A 14,296-nucleotide genomic window follows, 5' to 3' on the forward strand; every position below is an offset into this window, starting at 1 on the left:
TGGAAGATCAACTTCTTACTGTTAGCTTCTCATATGGACAAAGGGGCAAGGGACCTCTTGTGCAGGGGGAGGGTGATCTCTTTCATTTATTTTATTTATTTATTTATTTTGAGACAGAGTCTCACCCAGACACCCAGGTTGGAGTGCAATGCACCTGCCAGCATGCCCAGGTAATTTTTGTAGTTTTAATAGAGACAGAGTTTCACCACATTGGCCAGGCTGGTCTTGAACTCCTGACTTCAAGTGATTCACCTGCCTCAGCCTCCCAAAGTGCTGGGATCACAGGCATGAGCCACCACATCCATCCTGGGGGTCTCTTTTAAAAGAACGCTAATCCCTTTCATGTGTGCTCTGCCCACATGACCTAATCATCTTCCTAAGGCCCCACCTTCAAATACCATCACAGTGGGGATTAGGTTTTAACATATAAATTTAAATTTGGGTGGGAAAGACACACATGTAATCTACAGCCACTGTGAATGATTACAATTAATGGGTACATGGAACCCTGAGAGCAGAAAAGGGGCAGCTGGAAGTAGTGAACAGTCTTTTTGGACAATATCTTGATAAATTTACTTAGAATTTCTTATACTTTCATAATGTTTTTTAGCTGCAAATTTCCATATAACTCTCATTAGTTCCTTGTTTGGCTAGGGGAACAGATCCCTTTCATCACAGCCTTACTATTGGATACTGAAATTATCTGCTCCCTTCCCCTGGAGAGCTGAGACCATGTGTCCAATTCATCTAGTCCTTTCAGGGCCTGGCTCAAATCATATATTTAATAAATGTGTGATTGATACAGTTTGGATATTTGTCCTCACCCAAATCTCATGTTGAATTGTAATCCCCAGTGCTGGAGGTCTCAGGTATTTCTTTATAACAATGCAAGAACAGCATAATACAGAAAATTGGTACCAAGGAATGGGACATTGCTATAAAGATACATGAAAATGTGGAAGCAACTTTGGACCTGGGTAACAGGTAGAGGTTGAAAGAGTATGGAGGGCTCAGAAGAAGACAGTAACATGAGGGAAAGTTTGGAACTTCTTAGAGACTGATTAAATGGTTATAACCAAAATGCTGATAGTGAAATGGACAGTGAAGTCCAGGCTGAGGAGGTCTCAGGTGGAAATGATGAAATTATTGGGAACTGGGGCAAAGATTATATGTGTTATACCTTAGTGAAGAACTTAGCTGCTCTGTTCATGCCCTAGGGATCTGTGGAAGTTTGAATCTAAGAGTGATGAACCAGGGCATCTGGCAGAATAAAAGCACCAAAGTGTTCAAGATGTAGCCTGGCTGCTTCTAACAACCTAATTTCAGATGCAGGAGCAAAGCAATGACTTAAAATTGGAACTTATACTTAAACAGGAAGCAGAGCATAAAAGTTTGGAAAATTTGCAGCATAGCCATGTGGCAAAGAAAAACAAGTTTTTTTATGAGAGGAATTCAAGCAGGCTGTGGAACAACCACTTGCTAGAGATACTTGCATAAATAAAAGGGAGCCAAGTACTAATATCCAAGACAATGGGGAAAAGGCCTCACAGACATTTCAGAAATCTTCATGGCAGCCCCTCCAATCACAGGCCCTAGGGTCTAAGAGGGCTGAATGGTTGTGTGGGCCAGACCCAGAGTTCTACTGCCCTGTACAGCCTTGGGACAGTGCTCCCCACATCCAGGTCACTCCCTCTCAAGCTTGGGCTCAAAGGGGCCCGGTTACAGCTTAGGCTGCTACTTTGGAGGGCACAAGCCATAGGCCTTGGTGGCTTCCATGTGGTGTTAAGCCTATAGGTACACAGAATGCAAAGTGTTGGATTCTTGGCAGCTTCAGCCTAGATTTCAGAGGATGTACAGAAACGCCTGGGTGTTCAGGCAGAAGTCCGCTGCAGAGGTGGAGCTCTCACAGAGAACCTCTACCACAGCAGTGCAGAGGGGAAATGTGGGGTTGGGGGCCCCACACAGATTCCCCACTGGTGCACTGCATAGTGGAGCTATGAGAAGGGGGCCATTGTCCTCTAGACTTCAGAATGTAGAGCCACTGACAGCTTGCACCCTGTGCCTGGAATAGCCACAAGTGCTCCCCTCCAGCCTTTGAGAGCAGCTTTAGGGGCTAAACCCTGAAAAGCCACAGTAGTAGAGCTGTCCAAGGCCTTGGGAGCCCACCCTTCTTATCAGTATGCCCTGGATGTGGGACAAAGGAGATTATTTTGGAGCTTTAAGATTTAATAAGTACACTGCTGGATTTTAAACTTGTTTGGGGTATGTAGCCCCTCTCTTTTGGCCAATTTTCCCCTTTTAAAATGGGAATGTTTGCCCAATGCCTATACCCCCATTGTATCTTGGAAGTAACTAACTTGTTTTTTATTTTACAGGCTCGTGAGTAGAAGAGATTTGCCTGGTCTCAGGTGAAACTTTAGACTTTTAAGTTAATGCTGGAATGAGTTACAACTTTCAGGGACTATTGGGAAGGCATGATTGGATTTTGCAATGTAAGAAGGACATGAGATTTGAGAGGGGCCAGGGACAGAATGATATAGTTTGGATATTTTGCCCCATCCAAATTTGATATTGAATTGTAATCCCCAGTGCTAGAGGTGGGGCCTGGTGGGAGGTGTTTGGATCATGAGGGTAGATCCCCCATGGCTTGGTTTTGCTTTTGTGATAGTTCTCATGAGATCTGATCATTTAAAAGTGTGTAGCACCTGCCCCTCACTCTCACTTGCTTGCTCCTGCATTCCTCATGCAACATGCCTGCTCCACCTTTGCCTTCCACCATGACTGTGTTTCCTGAGGCCTTCCTAGAAGCTGAACAGATGCCAGCACCATGCTTTCTGAAAGCCTGCAAAACCATGAACCAAATAGCCCTCTTTCATTATAAATTATCCAGTCCCTGATATTTCTCTATAGCAATGCGAGAATGGCCTAATACAGTGGTGAATTGTTTTCTGATAGGTAACAGATGGGACATCCTTGCCTTCTACCGGGTACATGGAATTCACTCTGTGAATCTAAAAAATGACAAATCAGTGAAAATGATTATTCATTACTGGTAGAAAGTGGGGATTGGGGAACTTAAAGGTATTATTCTTAAATGCAAACATGTAAAATAGTTTACACTTATGTACTCTGTGAGCACTTCTCCTGATCTTATCCAGATAGTGGCTATAGTGGTGACCTGAGATGGCCCAGGCATGGTGAGAGCCTCAACAGATCAAGGGCCGCCACTCATCCACACATATGTATATAGGAAAACAAAATGTTTTAACATTGGTGTATTCATCAACTTGTCTGCTCCTTTCATTCACCAAAGAGGATCCCAACATTTCTGGTCCAACTTCCCTTCCTCCCAGCTACACCCAGCCTCTGAGGAGAGGCCACTCTGCACAGTTCCTCCTGGAGTTTATATGATAAGGAAGTCAAAGGAGGAGGAAGAGTTTTTAGAGAAGAAAAAAACCTTTTTTCCTCTACCCTCCTGGGTTCTCCAACTGGGGGCTTATAAATTAGACTGACAAAAGACAGATTAACAACAGAAGCCAAACAGAAGTTATATAAATGCATGCATCGAACATACACATGGGAGAACTCAGTGATGAGTAACTCAAAGGGGTGGTTGGAACTTCGGCTTATACAGTATCTTAACGAAAGAACAGTACATTTTTAGAGAAAGAACAAGACAAAGGAAAAGAACTTTTTGGGTTTCTAAAGGTGGAAAATTATAGAGAGGCAGATATCTGGGGGAACTAATGAAAGATAAAGACTAATTAGTAAGGCTTGTTATGTAGATTTTTCCTGTGCTCTCTCTGGGCTGAAAGGTCTAGAATTGTCTTCGGTCTATAACTTCTGTCTTTCCTGGGAGAGGGGAGGTAGGGCACCTTTCCAAATGTATGTCCTGCTTTTATAAAAATAGAGGGAGTGTAGAGCTTTTCTTGTATCTGGATCTTTTCTATTGCTTTTAACTCAAAATAATCCTTATGCCAACATGGCACATTTTGGGGTGGCGTATTCTGTTACTCTCCACGTTTAAAGAGATTTAGTCAAGCTACATCCTGAAGAGATCCCACAGCTGGGAGCCAACACACTGAGGCTGGGGAGAGAGTGTTTGAGGTAATGTAGTGACCAAAAAGAGGCTGTAAAATGTGGGTTATGACATGGCTTGTGGAACAAAAACACGGAACCTGAGAAGGGCTGCTAGGGAGTATGACAGTTTTCTTTATCACCTTGAAGAGACCTGAATGAAGAAAATAAGCACATATGTATCTATCCGTGTATCTATCTTCTTTGCCTTTTGGGACCACACTTATTGAAATGTGACATTTTTTTCCAGGACTGAATGCTGAAGTCACACACATACCTAGCACCTCTGCTCGGTTCTCATGAGAACTAATGTGTGTCTCCCACTCACTGTGTCCACGAATGAACTTCTGATCATCCTTCACAATCTGCTCTACCCACAGCCACCCCTTCTCAGATGATGGTAACTCCAGCAACTCCACCTTTCCAGACACTTAAGCCAAAACCCATGGTATTCTCCATGACATCTGCCTTCATTCCAACATCCAATTCATCAGGAAATCCTGTAGGCCATCCCTTGCAAATATATCCAGAATCTGACCACTTACCACCACCAGGACTCCTCCCTATGTGAGCCTCCATGATCTTGGGTAATAGTAATGGCCTCCCAACCTGCCTTCCTTGCATCCACCCTTGCCTTCCTACTACTATTCTCAATAGAGCAGCCAGAATGATATTTATAAAAATAAGTCAGCACATTTTCCTCCTAAGCTCAAAACACTGCAATAGTGTTCCTTTCTCTTAAGATAAAAGCCAACATCCTTTTAACAGCCTAGCAGGATATGTCTTTCCCCTCCATCTTACTTCATCTCCCTTGGGATGACTCCCCTTCAGCCACAATGGCTTCCTCAGTCTTTCACACCTTCACTGAGTATGCTTCAGCTTGGGGACTTAGGGACCATGGCTGTTTCCTCTGTTGAAATCCTTAATAGTCTCAAGGCTAACTTCCTCCTCTCCTTTGTAGGGCCTCAGAAAATCATACCCCAAAATGAAGCCCTCAGAAACAGCCTCAGAAACTAAAGAGTCTCTCTAACCTTCTCCTGCCCTCCTGTCCCTGGTCCCTCATCCTCCCCAAGACCAGCCAAAGAAGCTAGAATCCTTCTTCACCAAGGCAGGTCATAGAGACTGAACCCCTTTTCTCCAAAGCCAGCCATAAAACCTGAAAATAGCATTCTAACCGCCCCCCCCCCAACCTTTCTGTTTAAAAACTGGCCATACAGAAATGATCTCACCTACCTTGTTTGACTACAGGTCATAAGACCCCTATTCCAGAGAGGGCCCTGCCCCATACCCAAGTCAGGAATGCTACACAAAGAGGCCAAGAATAATCTGAACAGACAAGCCTTGCTGTTTCCCCACCCAGTCTATTACCATTAGGTCATACTTTTTTTGTCCAATCACATTTCTACACAGCTGTCCACACTTTGTTTGCACCTATACATAAACCTAGGCAGTTTCCCCATATCTTTGGGTCTTCATTCTGACGACTCCCATGTCACATAAAACTATGATCAAATAAATTTGTACGCCTTTTTTCCAATTAATCTGCCTTTTGTCAGTGATTTTCAATGAGTCTTCAGAGGGTGATGGGGAAGGTTTCCCTTTGCTCCTACACTTTCAAGTCTGCTCAAATATCACCTTCCTAATGAGACATACTGCTTTAAAATTTTGCCACTCTCTCAGCGAGGCGTGATGGCTCACACCTGTAATCCTAGCACATTGAGAAGCCAAGGTATGTGGATCACTTGAGGCCAGGAGTTTGAGACCAGCCTGGCCAACATGGTGAAACCCCCTCTCTACCAAAAATACAAAAATGAGCCTGGCGTGGTGGCAGGCCCTGTAATCCCAGCTACTCAGGAGACTGAGGCAAGAGAATCACTTCAACCTGGGAGACAGAGGAGGTTGTAATGAGCCGAGATCATACCACTGCACTCCAGCCTGGATGACAGAGCAAGACTCCATCTCAAAAATAAATAAATAAATAAATATTTATCACTCTCCTGTAAAACCCCCATTCTTGATCCCCTTTACCCTGCTCTATTATTTTTAACACCTACCACCTTATCAACGATGCTGATTGTTTAACCCAACCAGAGTGTAAGCTTCATGAGTCCACGAGGGCAGGTCTCTGTTTTGATCCCTACTATATTCCTATCACTTGGAATAGTGTCTAGCACAGTGTAACAGCTCAGTAATTATTTGATGAATGAATAAATAAATAAATAACTATAATTGGTTTATACCAACAAGCAATCAAGGATGGCGTCAAGGCTCAGGGACCTACCAGTGCCAGGACCAGCCATTGTGAGCTGGGCTGTGAGAAGCTAGTTTTACCCCACGACAGATGCCAGCTGGGGTTCACAGTCAAGCTCCAGAGCACCTGACACACAGACTTTTATCTTCATTATTAATCTGCTTTGCAGCAGGACAAAGGCAAGGACATTAAAGTTGATACAATTCAATGACAACTCCTACAGCATCGGTGCTTCTCTTTGTTCGATGGCTGGAAATGCAGCAGGTCCCAAGCTCTAGGCCAGATGACGGCGGTGGATGGTTTCAACAAAAATCTTGGATATATGTGATAATTCACTTGTGGACACGCTTTATAAATTCCTTTCAGGAGGTCTGAGTGCTGAAGCAACTGGTCTCCAACACAGTATCTGGCAGCAGTAGGCAAGATGGAAAGGAAAGCCAGGGGGAACCTCAGGGGTCTCTTCATCTTTTCTGGGAAGAGATGTTTACCTCTGCACTCTCAAGGTAAGAACAAACAATGTTTACCCCCTTCACCCTGAATCAGGAACAAATGTACCTAACGCTGCAGTTACAGGGCCTCACCAGGAGCTGAAACTCAGCCCTGAAAATGAGTGCTGTGAGAACTGTGAGAAAGACGAATCAATAAGCTCTGGGGCTGGGTGGTGTGTGAGGGGGGTGCTGCACACATAATCAGAAAATTGAGCTTTTCTCAGCTTTGAACTTAATATACCTGAGGGGAATCATGATAGAACACAGGACACATTTCACTGAGTGGTCCTAGGAACAGCACAGTTAATTCTACTTGCTTGTGTTTTGTGTGCTCTGTGTGTGTGTGTGTGTGTGTGTGTGTGTGTGAGTGTTATGTATGAAAGCATAAGCCAGGTGTGTTGGCTCACACCTGTAATCCAAGCACTTTGGGAAGTTGAGGTGGGAGGATCACTTGAGCCTAGGAGTTTGAGACCAGCCTGAGCAACATATAAGGAGACCCCATTTCTACAACAAATAAATAAATAAAATTAGCCAGATACGGTGGTGCACGCCTGTGGCCCCAGCTACTCAGGAGGCTGAGGTGGGAGGATTGCTTGAACCCGGGAGGCAGAGGCTGCAATGGGCTATGATCGCGCCACTGCACTCCAGTCTGGGTGACAGAGCAAGACCCTGATCCCCCCCAAAAAAAAAGAAAAAGAAAAAAAAAGAAAAAAAGGATGAATGTGCATATATAATACATATATAATATATATTTGTAAAGGAAAATTGCTATTTTTCAACATAATCAAGTGTTGTGAATTGAATTATGGCCACCCTCACACCACACACCAAAAACATTTATGTGTTGAACTTCTAACCCTGTGTACCTCAGAATGTGACCTGATTTAGAGATAGGATCCTTACAGAGGTAAGAAGTTAAAATGAGGTCATCAGAGCAGGCCCAAATCCAATATGACCGATTTCCTTATAAAAAGATGATACTTAGACTCTGGCATACATAGAGGGAAGATGACGTGAAGAGACACAGGGAGAAGGTGGCCATGCACACACCAATGACAGAGACCTGGAACAGATCCTTCCCTCATAGCCCACAGAAGGAACAAGCCCTGCCAATACCTTGATCTCAGGCTTCTACCTTCAGAACAGTGAGACAACACATTTCTGTTATGGAAGCCACCCAGTCATAGCACTTTGTTATGGCAGCCCTAGGAAACTGAGATCAAGAAAAGTACATTCCACTGTGTAGTTAGTACGATAATCTCTCCTCGGCTTACTTCATTGCTATTTAAAAATTCACTTTGACCTGATCTTTCAGGTTATGTAGCAATGGGCCATGGTGGGCACCGCCAAAGCCCGAAATACCGATTTCAGCGTTCAGCATGTTACAAAAGGCTGTCATTCACCAGGAGAGCTTGTTCGCATTACCTATGGCTGCCTTCACTCATCCTCCATTTCCCTTTCAACCAGGACTTTCACTCAAAACTTAGAAAACTTATCAATGCCTCCAACATCCCCCACCCCTGCCCCATCCCTCCTCCCCAAGTCTCCCTTGAAAAATAGCTTGACTAGTGATTCCTTTTGGTGAAACCAGATTACTCTTTCTCAATTCTCCCTGAACCATAAATTCATGCCTTTCGGGGTGGGCCTTCCACAGCCCATTCCACAGCAGATTTATTGCCCACTCCATCTCCCTTTTGCACTACTTTATCTGCTGTACTTTAATTGGGTAATAAAACTCTGTGTGCCACCCAGAAAAATTCCAGAGCAAGCAATCAGCAGGGACATTCTCTCAGCAGCCAATTTCTAATTATTTATTCAAGCCCAAAGCCTAATTTCACCCCTGAGTGTGGTGGTTCTGAGCTGCTGCACTCGCTGAGTAGAGCCAGAGCCAGAGCATGGTAGGGGTAAGTGGCCAACACTGAAGCGCATCCCTGGACAGGAGACTGTCTCTGAGGCAGGATGGTGTGAATGTATGGGAGGGGCTCTTCTCTGTGTTTAGGCAAATAGGAGAATTGCCTTGGGGCTTTCCTTGATCAGGTCCCATGTTACTCAGAAATGAGACTGCCACAGTGAATAAGGGAGTGTCCTCTACTAGGTCATGCTTAAGCTACCAACTACCAGAACAACTGGATAGACATCTGTTCCGTTTCATTCTATTCGTTTAGATGGAATGTACACAAGATAAATTTACACAGGATAAATACCATCTAAATAAAAACATTATTATAAAAATAAGTATATTAAAATATTAGGATAGACTGGACACAATGGCTCATGCCTGTAATCCCAGCCCTTTGGGAGGCCAAGGCAGGAGAATCACTTGGGGACAGGAGAATCACTTGAAGCCAGGAGATCAAGACCAGCCTGGGCAATATGGCGAGACCCCATCTCTACAAAAAAAATAAATAAATAAAAAATTATTTTTAATTAGCTAAGTGCTGCGGCTGCACCTACGGTCCCAGGAACTCTTGAGACTTAGGCAGGAGGACCACTTGAACTCAGGAGGTCGAGGCTGCAGTGAGCCATTATCACAACACTGCACTCCAGCCTAGGGGACAGAGCAAGACTCTGTCTCAAGAAAAAAAAAAGATTAGGTCTTTCTAACTACAGCACAAAATCCAAAAATCTTAAAAGAAAAGATTAACAAATTTAACTATATACAAAATTTAGAAATTCTAGGCCAGGAACAGTGGCTCACACCTATAATCCCAGCACTTTGGAAGGCCAAGGCAGGAGGATCACTTGAGGTCAGGAATTCAAGACCAGCCTGCCCAACATGGTGAAATCCCCTTTCTACTAAAAATACAAAAATTGGTCAGGTGTGGTGGCATGCACCTGTAATCCCAGTTACTCGGGAGACTAAGGCAAGAGAATTGCTTGAACCTAGGAGACAGAGGTTGCAGTGAGTGAGCCCAGATAGCACCACTGCACTCCAGTTTGGGCAACAGAGCGAGACTCTGTCTCCAAAAATAAAAAATAAATAAATAAAAATAAAAATTTAAAAATTCTAAAACACACATTCTCCCCCCAAAACATTATGAACAAAGTCAGAAGATAAATGATAGATTGGCAAAAATCAAATCAATAAGAAATATTAACAACCCAATAGAAAAAGGTACAGACATTTAAAAAGGGGTTTATTAAAGGGAAACAATGACTAGCTCTTTAAAATTTTTTAAAAGCCCATTATAAAGAAATGAAAATGAAAATTACAAGGAAATAGCATTTTTCACTTATCAGGCTGCAAAAACCCAATCTCATACATTGTTGGTGGGAGTATAAATTGGTTCAATTTCTGTGAGAAACAATTTAGCACTATCCAAAGTACAAATACACATGTCTTTTGATCCTAGGAATTTGTATTCCAGATATGTTCACACATGGGAAATAACACATTGTATAGGTTTATTTATGAGACATTGTCCAGAATAGCCAGATTGGAAAAAACCTAAATGTCTATCAAAAGGGAACTGATTTGATCAACTGCAATAAATACTTACAATGCAATCATCTTTAGCTGCAATAAAAGAATAAACAGGGTCTTAATGAATCAATATAAGAAATCACACATACAAATACCAAAACACATAACACCCACGTGGGTAAGGCAGACAGCCACATATGTAGAAAAAGTGAGGGAGAATTAAATATGTCTTTATGACTTACTTATTCATAAAAAAATCTAAAAGGACAAACAAGAAAGAAATAATATAGAGCTGGATCTAAAATAGTTGTTAACAAAAAAGAAAAAAGAAAGAACAGTGGCTACTTGTTGGGGATAGGAACTGAATGATGATGGATAGGTGGGAGAGAATCTTTTTGTTTTATGCCCTTTTGTACTTTTTGGTGTTTGAACTATGTGAATATGTTACCTATGTAAAAAACTAAATTTCTGTGAAGAATTTCACAGATAGGGTGAGAAAGACAGAGAACTCAGAGACTGATCATATACGTAGTGTGGTTTCCTGGCAACCAAATCTCACCAAACCTCATTACCTCCCTCCAGAGCCTATCATGGTGATGACAGCCACAGGAGGTGAGGGTAGAGAGAGGAGAAGAGGGAAAGGGGGGGGTACTTATTTAATCTGACCCCACCGTCCATGTAGTTCTGCTTTTGATACTACTGTCAAATGGAATTATACACACAACATTATTGTCAAAGGAAATTAAACACAAAATATTATGGTTGTATGCATGAAAGTGTTTATGGCTAAATTTTGTAACTCTGTTTTGTCATTTTCTATGTGTAAAAATATGCCAGTAGCCTAAAACAAAGGAAACAGGCTTTTATTTAATGGCCTCTTTGGAGTTCTAAGAACACCTACCCATGGATCTTTTGTCACATTTCCCTTTGTTCGTAAAACTTCCTCCTGAGTGTTGACTCTAATCAAATTTCACCGGAACACAAATATGACATGGGGCACTCACAGAAACCTCACCAGGAGCTGCACTCCCCTAGGAGGCCCCGTCCCTCTAGTTGCAGCTCAGGGAAATAAACAGAGGCCAGACGCTGCTTGCCCAAGGTATACGTGCTGCTTCTTAGTGATTCAATATTCAACAGCTATTTGGTGCAGCACTGCTTGGTAGGTATTTTAACACACTGTCAACTGAAGAATCATGAGGTTCACAAATTTGGAAAGGAGAGCTTTATTTATCATAAAGGGTTGCAGTTTGCAGGGTGACTGTTCAAACAGGCTGGGAAGTGTAGCTTCCAGTCAGAAGCCAGAAACAGCACTTCAAGGGAGGAGTAAAGGAAACAGGAATTTATGCTGAGCAGGGTGGCCAAATATACATATTGAGTAAACTATAAGATGAGTCATGAATAGTTATGAAAGGAGAAACACAAGCCTGTGCAACTGAACTTCATGCTCTTCATGGATCCAAGGGTGGAGTTTTGGTCCTTCTAATGTCAAAAGGTGAAGCAGAGGTCACGAAGGTATTCAGTCCATATCATCTGTAGACTGGCCAGGACCACTCCACAGGCAGTGTTCTCTTCTCAGGAAGGCAGGCTTATCAGTGTGTCAAAACCACAAAAAGGCAGGGGTAGTGTCAGGGAGTTGGATGATATCCACAGTGGAGGCTTTCAAAAGGGTTGGTTTCTGTTTAACCTTTAGGGAAGAAAGACTAACGGCAGTTATCAAGGGAGGGGGTATAATGAGGCATATCTGACCTCCCATCCCATCATGGCCAGGAACTCAGGTTTCAAGGTTTCTTTGGGGTCCCCTTGGCCAAGATGGGGTTCATTCAGTCAGTTGGGGGGGCTTAGATTTTATTTTTCTCAGTATTGAGAATCTTACCCATAGGGCTTTCTGAGGCAAAGCTTCTCCATTTTGGTTCCAATGTTAGTTATTAATGAAAGGTAAGAGATGGGAATTTGTTAGCAAAGAAAGGAAATTTGATGTCTTTTAAAAACAAAACATGGCTTGAAGAAAGAATAACAAAATCAGAATTCCCCTGGGAAACTCACTCCCATTGGCATATATACTGTTTATTTAGGGTGTCGCACAACATAAAGAGGATTTAGCACCTGGCAGGAAAGACTGAGTGTTCCAAAGACGGAGTAAACATAAGATCCTATAAAGAATTGCTAGTGAAAGACTCCATCTGCTTTCTTTGGCTAGAGTGACTGGTCACAAGGCACTTTTGAAGCATGATTTTGAGTAGAAGAAGCCATATTAATGTACTGTTTGGTTTGGGGAAGGAGACCCAGGCCAGAGAAGAGGGGTTCAGCAAGTTCCAGGAGATGAGGGCAGAAACCCAGGAACTACACCATTCCACCCAGGGCTCTGAAAACTTGGTAGAAGAAGCCCTCCATACTAACATGCACCAAGGCCCCAGCTCGCCTGCCCCAGCAATGCCAGCATCACCCTCCCTGCCCACCCGCTCTCTCACCTCGGCACTCTTACCAGGTTCTAGCACTGCTGCCTTGATGACTACAGAGCTTCCAGCGGCCATCACAACAAAACCACAATCATTTAGCACCTAAGATGCAGAGCCTTGACCTTGGGGAGTCACAGAGATTAAAATAAGAGATACAGGATGCAAGGAAATGCCCACTGGGGTTTACTCCTCTTGGGCTGCTCAAGTCCTGAGGTCTTCATAAAAGCAAGTTACTATGAAGATGGGAGACACCCACTGTCTGGTCTTGATTGTCCTCATGGGCCTCTGGGGTGGAAGATGAGCCTTTAAAGGGGCCAAGTGCACAGCATGAGGAAGAGAGTTTTAAGTGTTATACTGTGGGAGGAAAAGGCTGAACAGAAATCCAAAAGGCTCATCTAAGTACTATATTGAAAGAAAGTGAGAAAGCATAGGTCAGGGACCAGGAACAAGTAAGGCCTTGGGAACTTTCTGGAACCTTTCTAATTTCCTCATGTTTGCTTCTTCTATCATCTTCCTAGTATACTTTCTGGTAGCACAACCTTTTCAAAATGCTTAAAGCAAAAAGATCTGTGTGTTTGCGTTGAGAGCAACAGTTAATCATGTGCTGGGGCAGCCTGAAAGGAGAAGGAAAACCTGAGGAACAGGGTGAGTCGGAAAGCTTTGGACAGGACACATAGTTGTCATAGAAGGAAGGAGAAGCAGCTGGGCCTGTTAGGTGACCCAGAAACTTAGTAATAAAGGAGTGGTTTCTCTAAAGTTTTTATTTTTGTGCCCTTCTACAGTTTTTGTGTATTTCTATGTAACCTATTTTTTGTTTATAATCTACTTTATTCCATAAAATATTTAAGTAGTCTATAGGATATAAGAAATATATTTAATAAAATATAAAGTCAAAAACATGCAAAATGTTTTAAAAGGTTATGACCAGGAGAGAATTAGAACAAATGTTTGCATAAGGCCCTACTCTGTCACTACACAGAGGCTCAGATTTGCCTCTGAACTTCCAGGTGCCTGAGACAGAACAGAAATCAGATAGGTTACTGGAATCTCATTGTTCACCAAAAGACAAACAAACAATTGCTAAGGTAAAGTAAAAAATACTTATAGGACTTCACAGAGTGGTTGAAAACAAAAAGTGACACCTCCACATTATCATCAAGAGGAAAGTTCATGAAGTTGTCTCTTACATGCTAAGAGGATGACTCCAAGACGTAATTCAGCGTTTCGGTGGGAACCCTCCCCTCTTCACCTAACTAGAAAGCAGCAGAGCCAGATTTGAAACACAAGTCCTGTGACCTCAGCTCCTGTTTGCTTTGTACCTCCTTTCACCTAGCTATTTCCTACTTCTCTTGCAGTCTCAATTTAAACTGCACTTCCTGAAAAAGACCTTTCTGACCCTTGACTGGACTAGGTGCCTGTTAGGTTCTCAGCACCCTGGGCTTCCCTAGCTTTCACACATCACATTCTTTGTTCTCATTTGTTTTGTGTCTGTCTTTACCAACATAATGAAAGCTCATGACAGGAGGGACCATCTGGTCATCTTTTTTTTTTTTTTTTTTTTTGAGTCTCTCTCTGTCACCAGGCTGGAGTGCAGTGACAC

The sequence above is a fragment of the Trachypithecus francoisi genome, unplaced genomic scaffold (genome assembly GCF_009764315.1).
Source record: "Trachypithecus francoisi isolate TF-2019V2 unplaced genomic scaffold, Tfra_2.0 Lachesis_group15, whole genome shotgun sequence".
NCBI lineage: Eukaryota > Metazoa > Chordata > Mammalia > Primates > Cercopithecidae > Trachypithecus > Trachypithecus francoisi.